The sequence below is a fragment of the Carlito syrichta genome, unplaced genomic scaffold (assembly GCF_000164805.1).
Source record: "Carlito syrichta isolate Samal-C Ts95f unplaced genomic scaffold, Tarsius_syrichta-2.0.1 Scaffold311968, whole genome shotgun sequence".
NCBI classification, from domain to species: Eukaryota; Metazoa; Chordata; class Mammalia; order Primates; family Tarsiidae; genus Carlito; species Carlito syrichta.
The window spans coordinates 226,651-250,573 of record NW_007256064.1 but is presented as its reverse complement, the minus strand read 5'-3'; the positions used below and the strand labels follow the sequence as shown (position 1 = coordinate 250,573).

The following is a 23,923-nucleotide window of genomic DNA, read 5'->3' as shown; positions in this document are numbered from 1 at the left end:
TCTTTCTGATTTAGTTTTTAAATAAATGATACTTCCTAATCTAACTTCTGTACAATTCTTTGCATCTTTCTTGTGACACTGGATTGCATACCAGACACCCATACCCCAGTGGGTCTAACCTAACATTTTTGAAGCTTCCGTTGGAAGTGTGACCTAGCAGTAAATATTGTCCTCATAAAATGGGATCATACCATACAGAACATATCATTTAAAATAAATCATAGGCATATATATGAAAACTAAAACTATAAATAATTTAGAAATAAACATAGAAGTATATCTTTGTGACTTGGGGAAAAACTTTTTTTTTTAGAAAGGACATTGCAAGCAATAATTATAAGCAAAGATATTTAGAAATAATATTTCATCAAAAATATCTTTTTGAAAAAAAAAATCTCTTTAAGAAAGTGAATAGGAAAGCTACAGACTGGGAGGGAAAAAAATTGCATATTATGTATGCAGTAGCCAGAATATATAAAAAACTACTATAAGTCAACATTAAAATGACAAAAATTTAATTATAAAATGGGCAAAATATTTGAACAGACATTTCACCAAAGAGAATACATAAATTACCAATAAGCATATTTAAAAGTACTTCAGAGAAATCCAAATTCTAATTATTATAAATAATTACACATCCATCAGTGTGACTAAAAATTTTACAAGACTTGCCAAATATTGGCAAAAATGAGAACTAATCTGAACTCTCGTACATTATTTTTGGCGAATGTAAAACGTTAATAAATTACAACCACTGTGTGAACCAGCAGCCCTTCTTTAAGATTTTCTTCTTTAACCCAAGATAAATGAAAACATCGCCAAAGAGAATTGTACAAGCTTTATAGCAACCTTATTCATAAGACCCTCAAAGTAGAAACAGCCTAGGTATTCATCAAAGGAAAATGGATATTCTAATAGTGGTATATCTATGTAAGGTTGGGCTACTCTGCAGTAAAAATGGGATGAACCATTGGCAAACACAACAACATGAGTGAAACCAAAAAAACAGTATGTGAGCAAAATAATTCTTACACAGGAGTGAACACACTATGTGATTTCATTTAGCTGAAGCTCTAGAAACAGTCACAACTAACCTCTGATGAACCAATCAATACAGTGTTTTCCTCTGGGATGTGTGGGAGGGAACTGACTGGGAAGAGGCACGAGGTACCTTTCTGAAGTGTGTTGATTTTCTGTTCCCCAAAAAAGATATGTTGAAATACCTGGGTACCTGTGAATGTGATCTTATTTGGCCATGTGACGATGGAGATAGAAATTGTAGCCATGTGTCTACAAACCAAGGAACACCAAGGATTGTCAGCAACCACAAGAAGCTGGGAGAGGAAAGGAAGCATCCTTTTCTTTTGACACCTTGATTTGGGACTTCTAGCCTCCTGAACTGTGAGAGAATATTTTCTGGTTTTTTAAGCCACTCAGTTTGTGGTAATCTGTTATGGCAGCTCCAGGAAACTTACATATGGTGCAATGATATTCTATATCTTGATAAGGGTTTGGATTAAAGAGATGTATGTATTTGTCAAAAGTTATCTAATGGTGCACTGTAAGATTTGTGCATTTTCTTTTATTTGCTAAAGAGGAAAATAAATTATAAGTGAATATTAAGCAAATATTTATGATATATAAGTAGATAGATTTCAGAAAAATTCCATTGATATCTGAACTGTACTTTGAAACCCATAATAAAATGAGATAGACTGTTGAATAGAGAAGTAGATAAATAGAGATGCACTAGAGAAAGTAGAGTAAAATATTGGCAGCGGAATCTAGGTGGTAGGTAAAATATTTTAAACTTCTAGTCTGAAAATACAAAATAACGATTTATTGAAGAAAACATAATACTTTTGGAGGAAAGAAATGAGATGAGCACTCATGCTTTCTACTCCTCTAGTTCAATATTCTTTGCCCTCTTCAGTGGTGTCTGTTCATGTCAGAACTTCCAGAAATAAACATGACTGCAACCCTGGGCTCTTGAGGTCCATGCCTCGAAATTACCTACTCCTCCTCTGTGTCCAGGAGAAACTCCCTAGTCTGAGGGAAGCTGAGGCAGGTGCTATGACCAACTGGCCTGATACCTGAGTCTTGGGGATGTGGAAGAACATGGCCCAGTCTCTGCAGAAGTTTCAAAAGAATTTCCTTCTTGTGAGTGTGACTGGTGGGAAGGCAGATACATAGCAGAGAAGCTCTCATCAGCTTTGCCACAGAACCATATTCCTTTAGTGGAAGAATTTGGCTATGGAGGGAAAGCTCAGGCCTTGCATGATAGGTAGGGCTGCATACAGTGGGATTCTCCTAGCCACTGTTTCCCCACCCAACACACACAAGAGTTCCCCCACACAACAGTTCCAATAAACTGGAATTCTTACCATAACAGTGTTTTATGTCAAACCATGATGGGAGGCAGATCTGCTCCCCAGAAAGGGAAGCAAGGACCGAAGTGTGCTGAGTAGATGCTGTCTCCAAACTGGGAAGAAGTCACAACATCAGGGATGATTTAGCAGAAGTTCCATGTGTTACATTAAAAAGTTTCATGAAACAACTCAGTTGCAGATGGTAATGATTTCCTGGTTCTCATTCAAAAGCATCAATAAATTACAGGCCGCAGAGAAACACATTAAAATGATAAATGTCCTCTCCTGCTCTCAGTAACTTACAGGTCAGGTTAGGAGTGAGGAAATGTTTGCCACAAAGAGTTAAAAATATAAGCCAAGCAAAACACTGGGACAGATTGATGAATTTTGTGTTCCAAAGGAGGCATACATCAAGACTGAATGAAGCACAGACGTAGACCAGGGCAGAGCTAAACAGAAGGATGGGAACTCTGGCATTATAGAGGGCTCTGACCTAGAGAGCAGTGGGCCAGAGAGCACTATGAGTGAAGCCAAGCTTCAGGCCTGGCTTTGAGAGCAATCTTCAGTAAGCTTGGACAAAAGTTTCATCCTCTTGGTATACAATAGCCTCACTTACAGCATAGATATAGGTGAATTTTTTTAAAGACTATAAAAAAATATAGAATAACTTTATTGTTAATTGGTCCTAAGTTTGGCTGCCTGTACAACTCTACTTTCTGGGTTGTGGGTAGGAGCAGAGCATCAGAAGGGCATCTTTCTCATGTGGCTTCAGAAGACAGACAAAGCTCCCTGGTTCACCTCCTGTCCCACCTCACAGATCCTGCATTGGTGACATGGGTCCTGCTCTTCCTGTCTCCACTTCTTAGAAATCAGCCAAGGATGTCCTGCCTTTCCTGCCCTCTCCCATCACCTAGGAGAATGCAACTTTCCTACTTGAGACAGATAATCATCAGAAAATTTATTGAGATAATTATATCTCTTAGCAAAAGCAGTAATAGCCCTCCCCAGTTTTTGTGGTAGATATAAGACAGCTGCAATTCTTTTCTGCTTCTCCACCTGAGAGATGGCCTCTAATTTCTCTTCCCTGGGATCTCAGTGGGCTGTGACTGCTTAGCCCAGTACAATATGGCAGGCATTGTTCTGTGCAAGTCTGTAGACCTGAGCCTTAAAAGACCAGTACTTCTTTCTATCTATTAGAATGCTTGTTCAACTACCCCAAGACAACTGTGAGGAAGCCCAAGATAGGTGCATAGAGATACCAGGTAGAGAGAGAGAACAGTACCTGGTCAGTTTAGCCCTGCTTCAGCCTGCTATTTACTCCAGGCACACTAGCTTAAAAAACAGACATATAAGTGGAAAAGATATCTTGGACATTCCAGCCTCAGTAGATACCCCATGTAGAGGCAACAAGAAGCCCAGTCAACAGTCAGAATCAAGGTCCAGAAAGGTGGTGCCAGTAAAATTGGCTCAGCCACTGCCAACTATTCCAACCTCCTGCACTTTGCTCTACCATGATAGAGCAGAGTCATACTATCTTTGTTGAGCCAGCCCTAATTCATGACACACAGAGTATGAGCAGCAAAATGGATGTTTTTTGAGGCCACTAAGTCCTAGACTGGTTTACTACACAGCAGTACATAACTTTGCCACGCAAACACATAGAATTTTATGCGGAAGGCTGAGGCGGAAGGATCACTGGAGCCCAGCAGGTCGAGGCTGCGGTGGCCAGGAGTGGCCACTGCACTCCAGTCTGGGCGACAGAGAGAGACTCCAACTCAAAAACAAAAACAAAAACAAACAAACAAACAAAAATGGGGAATTCTAGATCATGTGTCTTTTCCTCTCTATTCTAGCAAACAGCTCTTCTCCTTAGAGATAGAGCAAAGCCATGCTGGTTTATCATAAAACTTACACTGTCCAGAATACAACTTGCTACTTCACACTTATCTGATATCACAACTCCCAACAGCCCAGGAGCATGTCCAGCAAATATGGCTTTGGGCTGAGGATTTCAAAAGTCAAAATGCTTTGTATTTGCTCCTCCTCAACATGGGTCTAAAGGTATTAACTCCCAATTTTCTTAAGATTAAGGTATTTTCTCTATGGATATCTGAGTTCATTAGCATCGGTGTTAACGCAATAAGTCCACCCACCCAGCAAAGCATGAAAAAAACAAACCAGCTTTGTCTTGTGAAATACGCATGATTTCCTATTTTTGTTTTGCTTTGTCACTGAAAACCACACACCTGTGCAGATGTCATACCAGATTCAAGAGCCTAACAATCTTACAGAGCAAGGGGTTGCTTTTGTTGAAAAATACCTGTGCAGGTGTGTCTTTTGCTTCTTTGTTTCCTGACCATACGTAGTACCTGGATATTTCCTTCCTCTAGCACTTCACTGTGCCTTTCTCATTTCAGTGCTCACTCAATTGTGGCCAGCCTGGAAGGATCTGTAGGAAGCCTGGGGCTGAGTGGAAGTTCGACATGAGCTATTTATCTTCTCAGAATGATTTCCATCTAGATCTGTTTTTCTGGTTTTGCTAAATAGAATATGTGTTTCAATCATAGCTGAAATTAATGTATTTTAATATATTAAGTTTTGGGTTAAAACTGGACAATGCAAAGCATTTATTATCTCTTCACTGTTTATTCTACTGTAAAATTGTTTTCTGAGTAGTGATTAATTCTGCCAAGGCTCTCTTCTCTTGTTGAGTAAATTGTAGTGCTCAGAAAGAAGATGCTAACTAGGCTTGCTGGCTCTCAGAGGTGTCATTACGGATGTGTCAGACGTTGTTGACAAACGACTGAGTCCATTGTCCTTCATTCATTTGCCATTGGTTGCTTTGCTGTGGGAATGAGCAATAAACCTAACATCTCTTATGAGAACAGCTGTGTGGCTTTAAAGATTTGGGAGAGAGAAAAAGAAAATGCGCCAGGTCAGAGACACATCAGGTCAGAGGCCCAATATGGCCAAGATCTGGTCACTGTCTATAACCTAGATAGCTTATCCACCATAACTATTCACTGAAATAAAGGGTATACTTTCCTGAAGAACAAAGAATGGTTCTTGCAGTCATATGTGATGCATGGTATTTTAGGAAAATTTTCCAGCACCAAGCAAGGCAAGCAAGCCCTCCAAAATTTCTTTTTTCTTTTTTTTTAATAATTATTTTTCATTTATCAGACTGGCAAAGGTCAAAGGTCAACAGAACAATGTATATACAAGCTGTATAATGGTATACTTGGTAATTTGGTAGGCAAAAATAGCATAATCTTGTTTTAACTGATACTTTCTTAATTGCTACTGGGATCAGCATTTTTTTCATTTTTAGAACCCTTACACATTTTTTCTTCTGTAAAAAGGGTTACAAAGTACATATACAATCATTAGCTCTTCTAATTCTCACTATGATGCAGTGAAGAAGGCAGGGACAAAACACTGCCATCTTCTTACACTGGGGGAAATGGGGTTCCCAGACATAACAGCAGCCACCAAATCTAGCATGTGCCACGCATGACTTCTAACTTTCCCAGCAAGCCTGTAAGGTAGTTATTACTCTCCTCATTTTGGAGATAAGGAAAGTGGTGCTAAGCAAGACTGGGTGACTTGCCCAAGGTCACACCGCTGGTACCGAGGGCCTGGGGTCACTTGAGTCCTACATCAGTAACCTTGCTGATCCAGCAGTTCCTCCTCTTCCTAGAGGCCTGGATAGAAAGTCTCTGGTGTGCAGAGAGGCATCACTTATTGCTGATAAAAAAAAGTCCTTGGTTTGCAGGGGTGCCAGGTATGTGTGGTGACCAATAGTGCAGAGTCTATCTCATTTCCGCCTAGGAAGACGTGATCTCTCAGAGTGAAGAAAGGTTCTCCTTGGCTCCCTATTCCACTCCAAGACATAGCATCATAGACCTGGATGGTTCCATCAAAACCGGAGATAGCCAAGCAGTTGTCTAGGGCTAGGGCCCAAGTCACTCTCAGTAGCTCTGGGTTGGGGCTAGGCATGGACATTGGGCACTGGACTGAGCTCACAGGATGGCAGAGATTCCAGGGTTCAAGGAGACAGAGCTGCTCATTTGAGCCAAGGCTGGTGATGCTGGACCCAGGACCCTAGCCCTTGTCCCCCAACTTCTGCACACCATCTCTGTCCACCAGACCCAGAGTTGGGGCTGCAACTCTCCAATGGTGCCCACTTCTGGTGGTATCAACAAGCCCTAGCCTGAGGTGCAGCAGAAGGCAAAGATGTCTGCATCTAGGACCTGCAGGCTACTCAGCTCCTCACTGTCACTGACACTTGAGATGTATGCAGTCTTCAGGGACTCCAGATTCACAATCTTCAGGCTGCTGAGTCTCACCCTGTGGAGGACTCCGGGTGCCACTGAGGAAAAGATGGCTACCCTAGGACAGAGAGTCCCCTCTTTCTCATGCACAGGAATGGTGCTGACAGCTTTAATGATATCACTGTCCTCTGCAACCTGCCATACCTGCAGATAACAACCTGGAAGGCCACTGGTCACCAGTCATCTGGTATTTGGCACATGGCTTAGATCCAAGACAGGCCTACCTGAAAATCTTCCATGGCTCACTGAAATATCTTTCTGGGAATAAACCCTGGTTTTATTTACACAAAGTTTGAGAGGTAATATCAGATGAAGAATCTCATTTTTTTCAGGCCTTCATAACCAGCAACAAAGACTCCTTTGTCATCAGTCCATTCAAGGACTCAAGTGGCTCCTGAGAGCTCGAATGCATAGAAATCCTGGTACAAGCACAAGAATTCCACCAGCCAGTCCTCCTTGGACTCCATCGCAACATTTTCTTAATTTGTTAGTTCTTATCCTGAGATCTTGAGAATTGGTTAGTTAGGGCCAGATCAGGTAAAGGACCAGGTCAGATACTGCACCTGGACCCTACTACTTAGATGGAACAGGGACAGAAGGAAATTGATCTATGCTGGTGTGAATGGAGAATTTCAAATGACTGGGCAAGATTGACACTGAGATGGATATGGCAATATGGGATCAGATAAATTGGCAATGTGAGGCTTCAGGTGAAGTGCTTTAACACAAGCAAGATTCAGGAGTGCAGGCAAGATGATTCCATGGAGGTCTGTCCACATGTAACGGTCTAGGCTGCTTTCTAGCATATAAAGCTCTGATTTGGAGAGGAAAATAGTAAGAACAAGGCAAAGCCTCAAACCCAGGAAGGCTCTGGGATAGCAGGAAGTTTGTTGGAGTAGAGTAGAGGGAAGAAATGTAATCATAAGAATTGGGGCCCACATCGAAAGAGGACTGGATTAAAAAAATGTGGTACATATACACGATGGAATACTACGCAGCCATAAAAAAGAACAAAACCATGAATTTCGTAGCAACCTGGATGGAGCTAGAGTCACTCAAACGTGCTGAGAGGAAAAAAACAAACAACCCCATTATAAAGTGGGCAAAAGATATGAACAGACACTTCTCAAAGGAAGACATCCGAGCAGCCAACAGACACATGAAGAAATGTTCAGCCTCACTAATCATCAAAGAGATGCAAATCAAAACCACACTGAGATACCACCTAACTCCAGTCAGAATGGCCATTATCAATAATTCAAAAAATAACAGTTGCTGGAGAGGGTGTGGGGAAAAGGGAACACTCCTACACTGTGGTGGGAGTGCAAACTAGGGCAACCTCTGTGGAAAGCAGTGTGACGATTCCTAAAAGCTCTAAATATCGACCTCCCATATGACCCTGTCATCCCCCTGCTAGGAATATATCCTGAAGAACTCAAATCACTCTATTAAAAAGATACCTGCACACGAATGTTTATCGCAGCATTGTTCACAATAGCAAGAACCTGGAACCAACCATGCTGTCCATCAAAAGAGGACTGGATTTTTAAAAATGTGGCACATATACACGATGGAATACTACGCAGTCATAAAAACGAACAAAATCATGAATTTCGCAGCAACCTGAACGGAGCTAGAGTCTATAATACTGAGTGATCTCTCACAGAAACAAAGATCTGAGTATCACATGTTCTCACTCATATAATGGACCTTGAACATCCAATGTAATACTATAAGAAAATGACTGACGGTACTGGGAAACTATAGGGAGGGAGGGGGATGGGATTAACAGTAGCAAATATCTGCCTGGGGGTGGGAAAACACCTCTTATCAACAGGGTGCCTGAATGAAACGTAATTGTACACCTAACCCTTAACTGTACCCCACAAAACCATAATAAAAAATATTGATTAAAAAAAAATTAAAAAAAAAAAAGAATTGGGGCCCATGGTGAGATGAGCAACAAAGTAAGGGTCATGGTTGTCAGATTCTGGCCCTGAATTAGGGCTCAACCAGCAACAAGGGGCCCTGCAGGCTTTGTATCCAGTCAAGGATGGCTCTGGAGTCTAGGAGAATGTGGACACTTCCTCTGTGTGGAGGCCAAGTGCTCTTGTCGTGGATGGAGGCTGGAAACAATCTTTCATTGAACCAAAAGCCTTGGGCTTCAGTCCATGCAGAGCACTTACCTAAGCTTACCTGCAGAACCATAGTCTATACCCCAGGTACTCATTGATCTTACAATGTATTTATAGATTTCAGAAGACTGAGCAATTGAAAAACAGCAGCTATGGCATTAGTGCTAGGCACACACTAGCTGCTCATTTCCCCATTGTAAAGTGAAAAAACAGTCCATAGATGGCATCATCAGTTTGACACAAAGTAATCCTCTAGAAGAGTGTTAAGATGAATTCTGGGTGAAAATGTAACAAGATTGGTTAGGAGAAGCCAAGACTAGCATTCCACATAGGAAGGGAACTCAGAGATTCTAAATACAAAAAACAACTAAGAGAATAAAGTTTGGTAATTTTCAAAGCCTTCTAAGAGCAACTACATTAATGTGGCCTTATTATTTACTTTTTACAGTCTAGAAAATTGAGACTCAGAGAAATTAAGTGAGTGACCTAGGCTACACAGCTGGTAACTGTATTCAAAGGTGCAGTCAGGTTGTAAAAAGGTTAAAGGTTAGGGTGATTTTTATGGTAGGAATGAAAGTTGGTTCTATAGGAACAAGTTGGCAGCAAGGTGGAATCCAGGAATTTAGCATCAGTGAATCCAGAGTCAAAGTTGGTGAACCACAACCCTAAGGCGGACGCCATCTGTTCTGCTGGATTTTGGCAAGCTCACATATGGTTGGTATTATGAAGAGGGTAAGAGAAATGATAAGATTGCCTCACATGGCGCTTGGTACAAAGGAGTGTATTAAAATGTGAGACTTCATATCTTGGGCTCAGGTGTAGGACTTCATAAACTTTCATCCGATACTGACTAAGGCAGTAGTCCCCAACCTTTTTGGCATCAGGGACAGGTTTTGTGGAAGACAATTTTTCCATGAACCAAGGTGTAGGGAGGGTGGTTTGGAGATTATTCAAGTGCAAAAGATTTATTTTATACTTTATTTATATTATCATTACATTGTAATATATAATGAAATAATTATACAACTAACCATTTTTAAAAAGAGGCATGATGGAAGTGGTAAATAAAATAATGGGCAAGGAAATATTAGCACAAATCCTTCCCCAAATCTTCCAAATAGAGAAGAATATACTACTTAAATCATTCTATGAGACAAATATTACATTGGTGTCAAAACCAGACAAAGACGCAATAAGACAAGAAAACTACAGAATTAGGCAAGTAAAAGAAATAGAAGAAATCCAAAATAAATTAAAAGAATAAGTAGCACTATCCATATCTGTAGATGGCATGGTCCTATACATTAAAAAATCCCAAATAATACACATTCTCTCTCTCTCTCTACTAGAGCTAATAAATGAATTCAGTAAAGTTACAGAGCACAAGACTATACAGAGAAGTCTATTGTGTTTCTATACATCAGCAATAAACAATCCAAAAAGGAAATTAAGAAAATAAGTTCATTTACAATGGCATCTAAAATAATAAAATTCCTAGAAATAAATTTAACCAAGGAGATGAAAGACTTATACACTGAAAAAATGCAAAACATTGTTGAAAGACAGTTAAGTATCGGTCTCATTAGTCATCAAAGAAATGCAAAGTAAAACCACACTGAGATACCATCTAACTCCAGTAAGGATGGCCATCACCAATAACTCAAAAAGCAAAGCAACAGATGCTGGAGAGAATGTGGTAAAAGGGAAACACTTCTACACTGTTGGTGAGAGTATGAACTAACACAACCTCTGTGGAAAACAATGTGGCAATTCCTAAAAGATCTAAAAATTGACCTTCCGTATGACCCCGCAATCCCCTAACTGGGAATATACCCAGAGGAACTCAAATCACTCTATGAAAAAGATACCTGCACATACATGTTTATTGTAGCATTAGTTACAATAGTAAAACATGGAACCAACCGTGCTGCCCATTGAAAGAGGACTGGATGAAAAAAAAGTGACACATTACACAATGGCACACTACACAACCATAAAGAAGGACAAAATTATGAACTTCACAGCAACTTGGAAGGACTTAGAGTCTATACTACTGAGTGATCTATTACAGAAACAAAGAACTGAGTACCACATGTTCTCACTCATAAGCGGACTTTGAACAATTATCATAAACATATAAGAAAGGGATTGGCAGTAATTGGAAACTGCCAGGGGAGGGGGGGACGGGATTGGCAGTAGTGAAAAACTGCCAGCGGCTATGAGGTGCATACTTCATCAACAAGGGTACCTGCATAATAAACATTTGTATACCTAACCCTGAAGTGTACCCCACATCTTCAAAATTAAAAAATAAAAAAAAGAAAGACAGTTAAGTATGCTTAAATAGATGGAAGGATATTCTATGCATATGAATTGGAAAACCTAATATTGTTAAAATGTCAATACTATTCAAAGTGATGCAGAGATTCAAAGCAATTCCTATTAAAACTTCAACAGCCTTATTTTTTTTTTCTATCCTCAAATTCACATGGAATGGTAAGCAGGCACAAATAGTCACAATATTGAAAGAAAAAACACTGGACATTATTATTACTGAATTGTTTCCCCCGTGATTTTATATGCTAAAGTCCTAATCCCCAATACTTCAAAATGTGGCCTTATTTTAAAATAGATTTTTTACAGAGGCAATAGCAAGGTAAAATGAGATCATTAGGGTGACCCTAATCCAATCTGACTGATGGCCTCATAAAAAGGGAAAATTTGGAGACAGACACATATACAAGGAGAATATCACGTGAAGATGAAGCCAGAGATTAAGACCACACCAAAGAATGCCAAAAGCTGCCCGACAACAACAAAGTAGGAGAGAGGCATGAAGCGGATTCTTTTTCACAATGCTCAGAAGGAATCAACTCTGCCAACACCTTGATTTTGGACTACTGGCATTCAGAACTGTGAGGCAATAAATCTCTGTTGTTTAACATAACCAGTCTGTGGAACTTCATTACAGTAGCCCTAGCAAACATATAGAACCTCCCACTCTCTTATTTTAAAATTTACTATAGAGCTACAGTAATCAAAACCAGGCATAAGGACAGACCACAGATCATGGAACAGAATTGAGAGTCCAGAAATAAACTCATATGCCCAGGACCAATTGATTTTGACAAAGTTGCCAGGACTATTTAATGGGGAAAATAATTGTCTCAACAAATGGTTCTAAGGTAACTGGACATCCACATCCATAGGAATGAAGTAAAACCCCTATCTCACACTATATAAAAATTAACTTAAAATTAATCAGCAACTTAAAAATAAGAGGTAAAACTGTAATGTTCTTGGAAGAAAACATAAGAGTAAATCTTCACAACCTTAACTTTGGTAACGGATCATTTAATTTGATACAAAAACATGAGCAACAACAACAACAAAAAAGAGCATAGTAAATAAGACAATAAAAATTTAAAACTCTAGTTCATCAAAGGACATTATCAGAAAAGGAAGAAAACTACCAGTAGATTGAAGAAACTATTTGCAAATAAGAATATATTTATGGAGCTTCTGTTATGAACCCGGTACAAAATGGGGAGAGTGATACATTATTTGTCATCTAAATGAAATGTCAGATATACAGTGCCTGGAAAGAGGAACTTATAGCATTAGTGCTATAGGAATGAAGCATAATGCTAATTTTGGCCAGCAAGAGAGTCCCTCAAAGAGCAAAGAAAGCAGGAAGAAGTACAAGGTAGAATTTGGAATTGGAGGTTGTTATGTAGATTTTGGTTGCTGGTGCCATATCCTTACTTCATCTCTTGCTGCTGTCTCCCACCTTAACTGACAGATAATAAGTAAGGAGTAAGAGTGTGACAACAGTCTGTAGGAGGGAAGTCAGCTGGAGATATTAGGTGGCCTGTCCCACCCAAGGCAGCTATCACAGAGTGTCCGCGCCTTCCTCATCAGACATGTCATCTTGAGGCACACTTGGCAGGCTCAGGTGAGAACAAGGTGGACATACATAGATTGTAAAAGGAATACAGGTTGGGATGTCTCAGAATGCCTGGATGCTGGTTGGGGAGGAGAGGGGCATGGTGATGTGCTGGGTGTAGTATTGCAGTGCCAAATTAATTTATCTTTCAAATAACACTGTACAAAGGATAGGCTTTGGGGGTCTGTTGAGTTAATTTTCAATGTACTAATGTACGTGAAATTGTCTAGCAATAATGAAAAAGAGATTGCTCTCATTTTTTTAGAGATAATAATAGTACACTGAGTAATTTTATAAAAGCTGTTTAATCTCTTTCAAGTTTCCCTCATTCTTTCACTGATTTCAGCTTTTTTCTCTCCTTTTTATCTTGCTCACATTTTTTCTATTTTTTATATCATACTTTGCCTTCTTTTCTTTCATATTTTGTCATCTTTTCTCTGTTTTATGTCTCCCTCCCTCCTTTTCTTCACCTTTCTTTCTAGAGAAAAGCAGAGAAGTAGAATGCTATCATCTTGTTTCCCTTCTTCTCCCAGTCTCTCTGGTCACCATGGTTCTCTTACCTGATTTTCCCCTTACTGCCTTTTTTGATCCCTCACAGAATAAGCCCCAGAGTGAAGAGGAAACAGAGCCACCACGAGCCTCTGCTGTGATTGAACTGGGCTTCAAGTGTGATTGAAGTTGTCCAAACAGCATGGAGAAGGCTGCAAAGGTTCAGAGAGGTAGGTGGAGGCAGAAAGCCATACCTGGTTATTGCAGGTGACTGGAAGGTTCTCATGTCCCTTGATTCCAAGTAAGTTTTATGTTTGATATGATATATATTAGGAATATATCTGAAGTCACACATATGACTAGATACCTTCTTCCAGCATTAGACAGAGTCTATTTTATTCAGATCTCTCTCATCTCTATTTTGTATTGGAAAGAGTACTGAACTGAAACCCAGAAAGCCTAGCTTCTATCTTCAGTTTTACCTTTCTTTTTTTTTTTTTTGGCCTCGTAACCTTGGAGCAATCACAAAACCTTCTAGGACTCCGTTTCCCTAATGTGTAACAAAGGTGTTGCAAGCTGGCTGTCTCTAACCAGATCTGAATTCCAAATGTGTAATAGCCCATATGGAATTTTAAAATATATGAATGTGAATGATTATATATAGCGCATGTGATATTTAGTTTATCACTGTCCTCAGATGCTGACCCTTAACATTTATCAAGTTGCTTATTATGATTTTTTTATCTTCTTTACCCTTAGTAATTTTTGAGACTGTGACCCCTGAAATAGATGAGCTAATGCAAACATTTCTTCTACTCCCTAATATCCTCAATTCTGTGTTGAGTTTATCAAAGTGGTTCCTGCTTGAAATAAAATATCTGACTGAAAATAGAAAAGTTTAGATAATTGTTTAAGCAACCCCTAATATCTTGGTATATTCCTAAACATAGCCATTATCTCATATTTAGTTGTGCTTCATCACTAAATAATAATTACAGAGAACTTAGCTGTTTCTGGCACATGTTGGGCACAAAAACCAAGTTCACCCAAGATGGTTTCTTTGTTGTCTAAATGCTTATACATCCTTGGAGTTTCAACAGGTAAAAAGGTATTTGAAACTAGTGGAATTTTTAAAAGTTTAAACTCCTTCCTGGAATATGCACTGCAGGAGAATCACATGACCATCTAATATAAATGTTCTGCTTGGAAGCAGTGGCAGCTCTGTCTTTATCACTATAGTGACCAGAGATGGCTTCTGGCTGGCCATCCATAGGCATAGGGACTGGGTAATGTTGCCACTAAATGCCGATCTTAAGCTAACAGAATCCCGATTTCCTGTTTTATTTTTTTTTAATCTGTATGCACACTCTGATCTTTATTAAAAGAGAACTTATCTTTGCTCTAGGATGGGATAGATCCAGAAATGGTGGCTGACTAAAGTAGAACTGGCTGCTGAGTCCAGGGCCGCTGTGCTAGTGGCAGGATCTGGAGGAGCTGAAGACACGGACACATTTCTGAGTTGGGAATTGGTGGACCCGCAGGCATTGGACCTCCCTCAGTGGGTTATTTTCTAAAAAAAAAAAAAAGAATCAGTCAGAACCCAGAGGACTCTGATTTCAAGAGTGTGTGAATGGTGTGGAGCACTTAGGCATTGAGCTGCTGGGCCAGGAAGTCCCACAACTTTTACTGCAAATACCAGGAGAGACTTTATACTAACAAGCTGCCCCTTCCCTGTCACCCTCTCACGTCACCATTCATTGATTTCCTCAAACACCAGTTAAGTACCAAATATTATCCTAGGTTTGAGAGACAACAGAAGACATACATAACAGTATTATAAAGTAATATGCATTATATGGATCAAATACATAATTACATACCATAAATCATTAATTTAATATTTAATTAATTTACATCCCTGTTCCAACATTGCCTACCTGTTGAAGAATTCACTTAACCCCTTTGTCCTTCAATCCCCTTTAGTAAATTATTTCAATATTCCACAGACATTTAATGAGATGTTACTATATTCTGGACTGAACATGATAGGCACAGTTCTGACCTCATTCATGAAAGTTACAGTTTAGCAGAGATCAGTATTTCAGAAAGAACCACAAACAAGTAACATATGCATTTATTTATTTGTTTGTTTCAAGTTAATTGTTTTATTTTGAGGTACTTGCAGATTCGTGCAGATGATGATAATACAGAGAAATTTCTTGTATTACCCAGTGTCACCCAATGTGTGACATCTGGCAGATTTATAGGACACTGATACAGGTAAAATAAAATATAATGCATTTCCATCACCATAAGAATTTTTTTTATAGCTACACCTACTTCCCTTCCACTCCTAACCCTTTCCTAACCCCTGGCTACTACTAATCTGTTCTCCATTTCTATAATGTTATTTCAGGAATATTTAAGGAATCGAATTACACATTATGTAATCTGCTGTGACTGGATTTTTCTCAATCAACATTATTCTTTGGAGATTCATCTTTTGCTGTGTGTTTCAGTAGTTTATTCCTTCTCACCGCTGAGTGGTATTTCATGATATGAATACACAGCAGTCTGTCTGACTATTCATCTTTTAAAGAGTATTTCTTTGTTTTGAGTTTTTTTATGACTATGATAAATACAGTTTCTATAAACATTTGTCCACAGTTTTTTTTTATTGAGATAAAATTCACATAACACAAATTTAACCATTTTAAATTAAATGATTCAGTAGAACTTAATACATTCATAATGTAGTCACCACCTCTATTTAGTTGAATATTTGGTTGTGTTAGCTTATCAGCTATGTTTTTCTTTCAAGAAGTTTAATCTTGTCTTTTGCATTTTCAAAAAAAATTTAAAATTAACTTTTTCACTTGTACATAAACCCATATACACAAAGCCTGATAAAGTTTGAATTGGGATGGTGTTTAATCTGTAGGTGAATAGTGTGGTGAACCTGACTGTGGGGTGTCTTGTGCACTTTCCCTTTGTAAGGGTCAATTTAATGGAAAGGAGACAAATGTAATTGCTCATGTGCTCACTGAGGAAAAAGAAGCTTCGCACGAGGTCGTGAGCCCATGAAGACAGACATGACAATATCTACGGTGCTTCAGGCTGACTCTTCTGTGAACTGTTGTGGGCTGCCTGCTTCCACTAAGTCCTGAGGAATTAGAGGAGCACAGAGGCTGAATCATATTCTTACAGAACACCAAATTGGCCCAGCAGGCTCCAGAAAACCATTCTGGAAGCTTATTTGCAAAGTATTAGATCACACTCCCAGTGGGGCCCCTAGATTGTTAGGTCAGGCCCACTGGGGTTGTGGGTGTCTAGTGTACAATCCTATGCCACATGAAAGATGAAAAGAATTGCACAGAAGTTAGATTAGAAAATATAGTTTATTTAGAAAGTAAATTAGAGAGAGAGAAAGAGGAAATTTACCTCCCCAACGTAGGGGAGGGGAATCAAAGCTTAAGAAAACATGATCTGGCCATAGCTTAGCAAGGCATTGGCCACAATGGCCTGGCAATGGTGAATTGTTGCTCATTGAGTCCTTTTAACCCCTCCCTTTAATGGGGCAAGGTCATTAAGGTGATTGGGTGGTGGTCTGCTCCACGTAATCAAGAATGGGCAGGTAAAAGTAGGTACTGAAATCAGGTAGTGGACGGCAGGCAGATGGGTGGGTTAGTCACATAATTGCTGCCATGGTGGTGGGGTCCATCTGTGTCATGAAGTTCAGGAAGGGCTGATTACATTAGGTTAACTTGAGTCTTATGAGTGGAGGCAAGTACTTGAAATAAAAAAGCTAATTAGTACAAAACAAGCTGGGGAGGGAGGTTGTAAAGCAATTATCAGTAGCTACCTCTGAGAAGCCAGTTCTGTCTTTGGCTAGTGATTAGAGGACAAGTTCAGTGAACCACTAGAAAAACATGAGATTTAGGCAATGTTAAAATGGTTGCTTATTGGGTATATTAAATCCATGTTATGTCCTTTCACAAAGATTAAAACTCTTCCTTCAATCTATTCATAAATAATTTGAGGAAAGATGAAATGAAGCTCAGCCCAGCTTCAAGAAGCCAGAGGCATTATTAGTCTCTCCAGAGAAGCTGCATAAAGAAGACTGGCCGCACGGGTCCCCTGGAAATGCTTGCTTATGCCTGCGTTCCCCCTTTGCAGAGACATTTTTCCTTATTCTCCTTATTCTCGGTGTCTCATTTGGCTGAATGGGCTGCTGTCCACCAGGGGAAGGCATCTCCTGAGTACACCGTGGGCCACACTAAAAGAAGCAAACCTTTTCTTAGGAAGCATTATCTAGGAAAATGCTGCAACCAGAAAGTTCTGCCCTCCAGCATCCTGCACTACCAAAATTTCTCACAACAAAAAGTGACTTTCTCAAGTGATTTCCTAGATCATACAACTGCCCAGAGACCCTGAGACCACCTTTCTGGGTCTTCTCAAATTTTACCCTTCCCACTCATAGGCACACAATAGAATGACTGTGACTATTGTGCAAGCCTGATTTACATTCAGATGACTTGTCTCCAGGAACATTTACAGATTTCAGCAAGCAATCAGCCACTCTAGTAGTTGACCCTCCCTCATGTTTGAAAAGATCTGACAGATCCTGCTGTAACCTGTTACTCCCCCCTGGAAGTGGCTTGAGTTCTCAGGCACTCACCACCTATATGTGATTCATTTACCTTGATACATCCCCTTATTATTTTTGTCTCACCCTGGCCAACTCTGGCTATTGTCAGTTGTCCACTTCTGTTCACAAATGGTCATCCTGGAAAGCCAGGCTCACTCCTCTGTCAGCTTCTGAGGGTGATGGACCTCTTTGGACTCAGTGAGATGAGGGAGGTAACTCAAGAACTCAGTTCGAATCACAAGAGGCCCATTATTGCCTTTCAGGGACACACATATGGTAGCTGATCAACAATTGGCTATTGTCACTGCTACCGTGGCACAATTAGGGGAGCTGGGCTCCATCTGAGGCACACAGCATTTGGATTTAGGCAGTCTGGCTGCTCATACTCACCCTGCCTTTCTGACCATCAGCTTCTTGTCCATAAACTTGGTTCTATCCTTGTCTAGTGATTAGAGGGAAATTAAGTGAACTGCTAGAAAAACATGAGATATAGGCAATGTTAAAATAGCTATTCATTGGGTATACTAAATCCATGTTATGTCCTTTCATAACTAATGTAATAGAGACCCTCCTAGGGTCACTCTCAGAGCACTGGCGCACAGGGGCATGAGAGGTCAGGGAAGAATTCTGGAACACAGGAAAGGACATTGGGCTGAGACTCAAAAGCCTTATATCCAGGTCCTGGCTTCTTCATTTCTTAGCAAATTCCTTAACCTTCTTGAATCCCAATGTTCTTTTGTATGAAGAAGAACAATACCCACTTGATAATATTTTTGAAAAGACTGATTAGAATAATTCATGCAAATGTGCTCTTATATCATAGGCACTTATGTGTGCTTCTCTCCAGAGTACAAACCTTGCAGTAGGTGGCTGCATCATAGGACAGGTAGGCTTCAACCTCATGAGACATGACAAGTTCCCCTTGGTACTCCCTCAGCAGTGCATGAGAGTTCAAGGTTGACTGGGTTCCCACTTCCCATGGCGTATTAGAATTACACACCTTTGATATGTGACCTGGAGTTCTCTCCCCTGGAGCAGGAGGGATGTATCCCTTTCCATCAGAGGTGGACTTGACTACGCGATGTTGGGGCTGAAGGGTCAATTCAGCACATCTGATGCAGGCAGAAGTCAAATAATGTGTTCTTGTGGTGTGGTTTGGCCCCCTGGGATCTTGAGCTGCTCCATGAGAAGAGGATGCCCTGTGTAGCTACTGCTCCTCCAGCCCTCCCCAGAAGGGAACCTCGCAGAAAAGAAGCTGACGAAAGCCTAGATCCAGTCTGACCCAATGGAGCGCAGGAGGCACTTGAAAGTGAATATCAATGTTTGCTGTTAGAAGCCAAAAGAATGCTGAAATCATCCATTAAAGTAAAAACGGACTAATAGGGCTCATTGGGTAGCAGTGGTTCCTTGAGGGGTCTTCAGCTGAGTGCCTGCTCCCTTCACAGGCACAGCAGCCTTCCCGTCACCGGGCATCTCCAGCCCCCTCTTCAATCTTTCTCGCTAGTCTCTGGATCAGGGGCCTGGCTATGGACACTGGGTTCAGCAAGACGAATATAACTCCCTCTCTGTCACTGGAGTATGTGAGAACTCCAGTCTTCAGGGCAGCCAGGACACTCCTGCCTATGTGATGGGGACAGAACACAGTGACAAGTCCCATGTGACAGCCAGGTCAGAAGGAAGTGTGATTCTCCCTCAGAGCTGACCACAACCTGGTGGAATGTGTTCACCAAGTCCAGCCTGTTACCATCCAGAAAAATATTACTTAAAAACCAGGTTGTAGACAAGTCTCTATGGAAGTCACCTGCCATACCACCCTCCCAGAGTCGAGTGAGTGTGATGAAGTTAATAGCCCATTCCAGGCTACCTGCTGTCTTTGAAAGGTACATTGAGCTTGAGAAGGGAAAAACCCTTCAATCCTCCATGTGAAGTTTTCTGGGACTTTGGCTTTAGCTCCACAGAAGCTGGTAGCGTGAGGGCAGGCTCTGTAGGCTCCCATCAGGACTTTATTGCCACCCTGCACTTTCAACTTTTCTGTTCCTATGACACAGTTCTACCCAGCCTCCATCCAAACCCAGAGTTTCCTTTGATCTTTCATTTAAATTCCACTTTTTCTTGAAAATGTCCAAGTCAACTCTGGGCTCAAACAACCTTTCCTTTTTCTCATCTCACCTATGAAGGGAAAAGTGTTGGTTATCAGATACTTCTACTGTGCTTACTATGTACCAGGCAGTGTTCTAAGTCTTTGGGAATTCTTCCCTGTTCAATCCTCTAACTTCCCTATTATTCTCATTTTGCAGACAAAAAAACAGAGGCACAGAGAGGTTAACATAACCTGTCCACATGTCTGGCAAGTGGTTAGCCAGCATGTGGACCCAGACTATCTGGCCCGACTGTGCCCTGGCCACTGCGCTGAGATGCCTTGTCCCATAACCATGCACTTATCAGAATCCCACCTGCCTGGGGAAAACCCATTTACAGTTTCCACTACACTGGTGCAGAGACGACCCTGACCTTGGAGTTAAAAACCACAGGTTCCATCCTATTTGTCTGCCACAACAGATAAATTTCTTCAGTCTGTAACACAAGGCTCTTGTTATTGACCTCAGTGATCTGAGGCCTTCCTTGACCCCCAGGTCCTGCTGTGTGCTCCCCAGCATTGCTGTCGCTGTCACTCCCTGTATTATGGCCTTTTGTCTTTCCCTCATGAGATGCCACAGCTCTGAGAGGATGAAACTTTGTGAATCTTGTTCACCCCCAAAGTGAGCTCCATCCTGCAGCCTAGCACAGGTCTGGGCTTGAAGTAAGTAGGTACTTATTTGTGAATGAGTGACAATTAAATGAAATGGTTTATATAAAATGTTCCATTAAAAAAAGCACTATCAAAGTACAACTACGGTAAGTTTAAGAATGTATTAATTATCATTGCTAGCTCAGTAGCCAGGGAAAAAAACTCTTTGAAGCTCTCAAAATCCTCTATTTTTAAGTTTTTAGAACAGTGACATCAGGTAAACAAGAAAGCATTCACCCCAGAACCACAGCCCAAAATAACTGATTCATGAACCTATGAGGCAAAGGCAAAATAAATTTATCAGACGTTCTCTTAACTGGCCTCTACTTACCACATGAACTTAATTCTTTCTCTCTAAAACGTGGGTGATTCACTGTGTGATGCCTACTCCTGGGTCCTAGGCCATTAATGGCCTTTTCTCTCACCTCTATTCTCAGAAATTGATTCAGTTGTGATACCTAGATTCAGTTGTGCCAGGTTCTGAAGGTTTTTATGCATTGTATTTGTACTATATTCTGTAATTTAAAATAATAGAAACCCATATCTATGATTTTTTGGAAAGGGGTTACTGTTCCTTTGAAAAATAATTAGAAAACCATTAATAAAGATGGGTTTATGTATAGAAAATTGCTTTTGAATAAAAACTTGGAAGGATGCCCAAAAGAATTCTCTCTTTTACTACCTGGAAATTAAGTGATTAGATATTATTGTGTTCTCTTTGAATGCTAAAATACCAGAATTCTACTATTCATCTTATTCTTACATCAATTTGGTAAGGTGAGAAGGATTGTCATTTCTCTCTTTATTCAAGGAAAGAGAGATTTAGAGAAATTAAAGCAAGTATCAAAGGTGACATGACCAACTAAACTTGGTGATGACTCATGTGCTACATTGTGAGGTTGGGACCTCCCAACATCCCAGTCCCAAATCTTACACAGTTTAAGTTTTATTATTTGTTTTTTTGAGTTAGTGTCTTACTCTGTTGCCCAGGCTAGAGTTCAGTGACATGCTCTTGGCCATCACAGCCTCGACCTGCTAGGCTCAGGCATTCCTATCTCAGCCCTCCAAGTAGCTGGAACTACAGGCGCGCACTACTATGCCTGGCTAATTTTTTTATTTATTGTAGATGAAGTCTCACCAAGTTGCCCAGGCTGGTCTCAAACCCCTGGGCTCAGGCAACCCTCTTGCCTAGGCCTCCCAAAGTACTGGGATTACAGGCTTGAGCCACCACACCTGGTCCTGTTGATTTTTTAAACTTTGTGTGTTCTCTATGTTTATGTTCCGTCTTCTCACCAAGACTGTCCGACAATCCAACCCAGTGCTTCAGTCAAGTACCATATATATACATTTTCTTTTGCTTCTGTGATCTCAGTGAATGCTTATCTCTTTACTCCTCTCAGGAACACTTAGCTGAAGCTTACTGCTAGAAAAACCCCTCTAAGTATTGTTACATCCCTAGGGTTTTATCCAGGGTCTGGCATAATAAAGGGCCAATAGCTAGGATGAGTAATAAATGAAACCACAAACTCTGATAGCTTCTTACGCCCTTTGTCTGGCAGCAGATTCTTCAGCCCAAGTTTCTATTATTCAGGAATTAGTGACTTTCTGGGGTCAGGGAGCCCACGGAGCATTTGAATTTGCACTGGTCAAGTTCCAGGCAAGAAGAACTTGTAGCAAACCAAACTGAACGAGACTGACTAACAGGCATTTGAATTAACCTTGAAATGAAATTAAAACACTATCCTAGATTAAATAAATAAATAAATAAAGCATGTCTGCAATGAACTTAGCCAGCAGTGCTATGCTCTTTTCCAAGTTCTTCCCCAATGTACATGCACCCTCCAGTCTAATCCTGATACGGTCTAGCCCCACACAGCACATCTTCCTTCCTGACTTTGCCCAAGTTATCCCCTTGATTGTAATATGTTGCCGCAGCCTTGTTCCAGTTCAACCTATTGAAATTCAAGGCCTAGAACTCTTCATTTGCTCCTTCTAGACCCGCCCTGTAAGATCAGTGCCCTTATTCACATTTTACACATGAGAAAACGATACCACTGGAAGCAGCCAATTGCCCAAGGCCACATGGTGAAAAATCCACAGAGCTAGCAGTTCTGGTCCTGTTCTAACACGCTGCCAGGCTCTGAAATACTATCATGCTTCTGTTCACGTTATAAACAGACTGCCTCACACACCAGCTGTCTGGGTACCTGTCCACCTCACCATTGATGTTCGAATTCCCTTTATCTGCTATCTTGCTAACTTTTACAGACTATCTTGCTCATTTTTGCTTCATCTACAATATTTTTATCAGTGCTTGGTTCATAGAGATATTCTATGATACTTTAACTACATAGAGTCTACACTCATTGAGAGAGATAGAGTGTGTGTGTGTGTGTGTGTGTGTGTGTGTGTGTGTGTGTGAAGGAAACTGGGGGCAGCAGGCAGGGTGGAGAGCTCATGACACCCAGGGTTGTGTCTCCTATTCACAGATGCCTGGTCCCACCACAATAGGCAATGGTATCTCAAAACATGCTTCTCTGGTCTGTCTGCTCATCACTAATCCTCCTTGATAATCACCACCTGCTACCTGATTATTGCCTTATTGCTGAGTCCACCCTTTTGCCCCTTGTTATGCATTTTCCAAGAGAACCAAGATCTTGATGAAAATAAAAACATCTCCTTCATTCACAGGGCCAGGGATGTCAAGTTTTCCTAAGCAGCAATCAATCAGCATGGCAAAATGCTCTAAGAAGAAAAGACATTGATGCATGGGTATATGTGTGTATGAATATGTGCAAATGTATTCACACAACCTAACACACACTCCCACTTGGTAACTTGTCAGTTTTTCTAAATAAGCACAAAATATCTTCCACTGAAGCATCCACAAGACAGGTCCTGCTGATGAAGGAGTTCCAGTGGCAATGCCATGGCAGGCTGTACAAAACCACCTGAAAAAAGGAAGTAGCATGCTCCCACCCATTACAGATTCACCCTGGGGAATGTCTAGGCAGGAGCCTGGGAAGTAGGAGCCTGGGAAGTAGAAACCTGCTTCCCAAAATAGGGTCTGGGAAACCCAGGGACCCCCAGATCTTGGGTGTTGACACTCATTTATCCCTTTGTGCTACAGCCCCAGGAAGCTGTGAACTTTCTAAGTTCAAGGCAGCTCTGATGCCCATTACTCTTTGTTTTCCCCTTTCTGGGCACTATG

The 23,923-nt window shown here is 40.6% G+C and overlaps 1 pseudogene; it reads right to left on the bottom strand.

Annotated features, from left to right (window-relative positions):
* Positions 1-6,027: 6,027 nt before the first annotated feature.
* On the bottom strand, positions 6,028-7,173 carry LOC103271877 (annotated as a pseudogene).
* Positions 7,174-23,923: the final 16,750 nt, after the last annotated feature.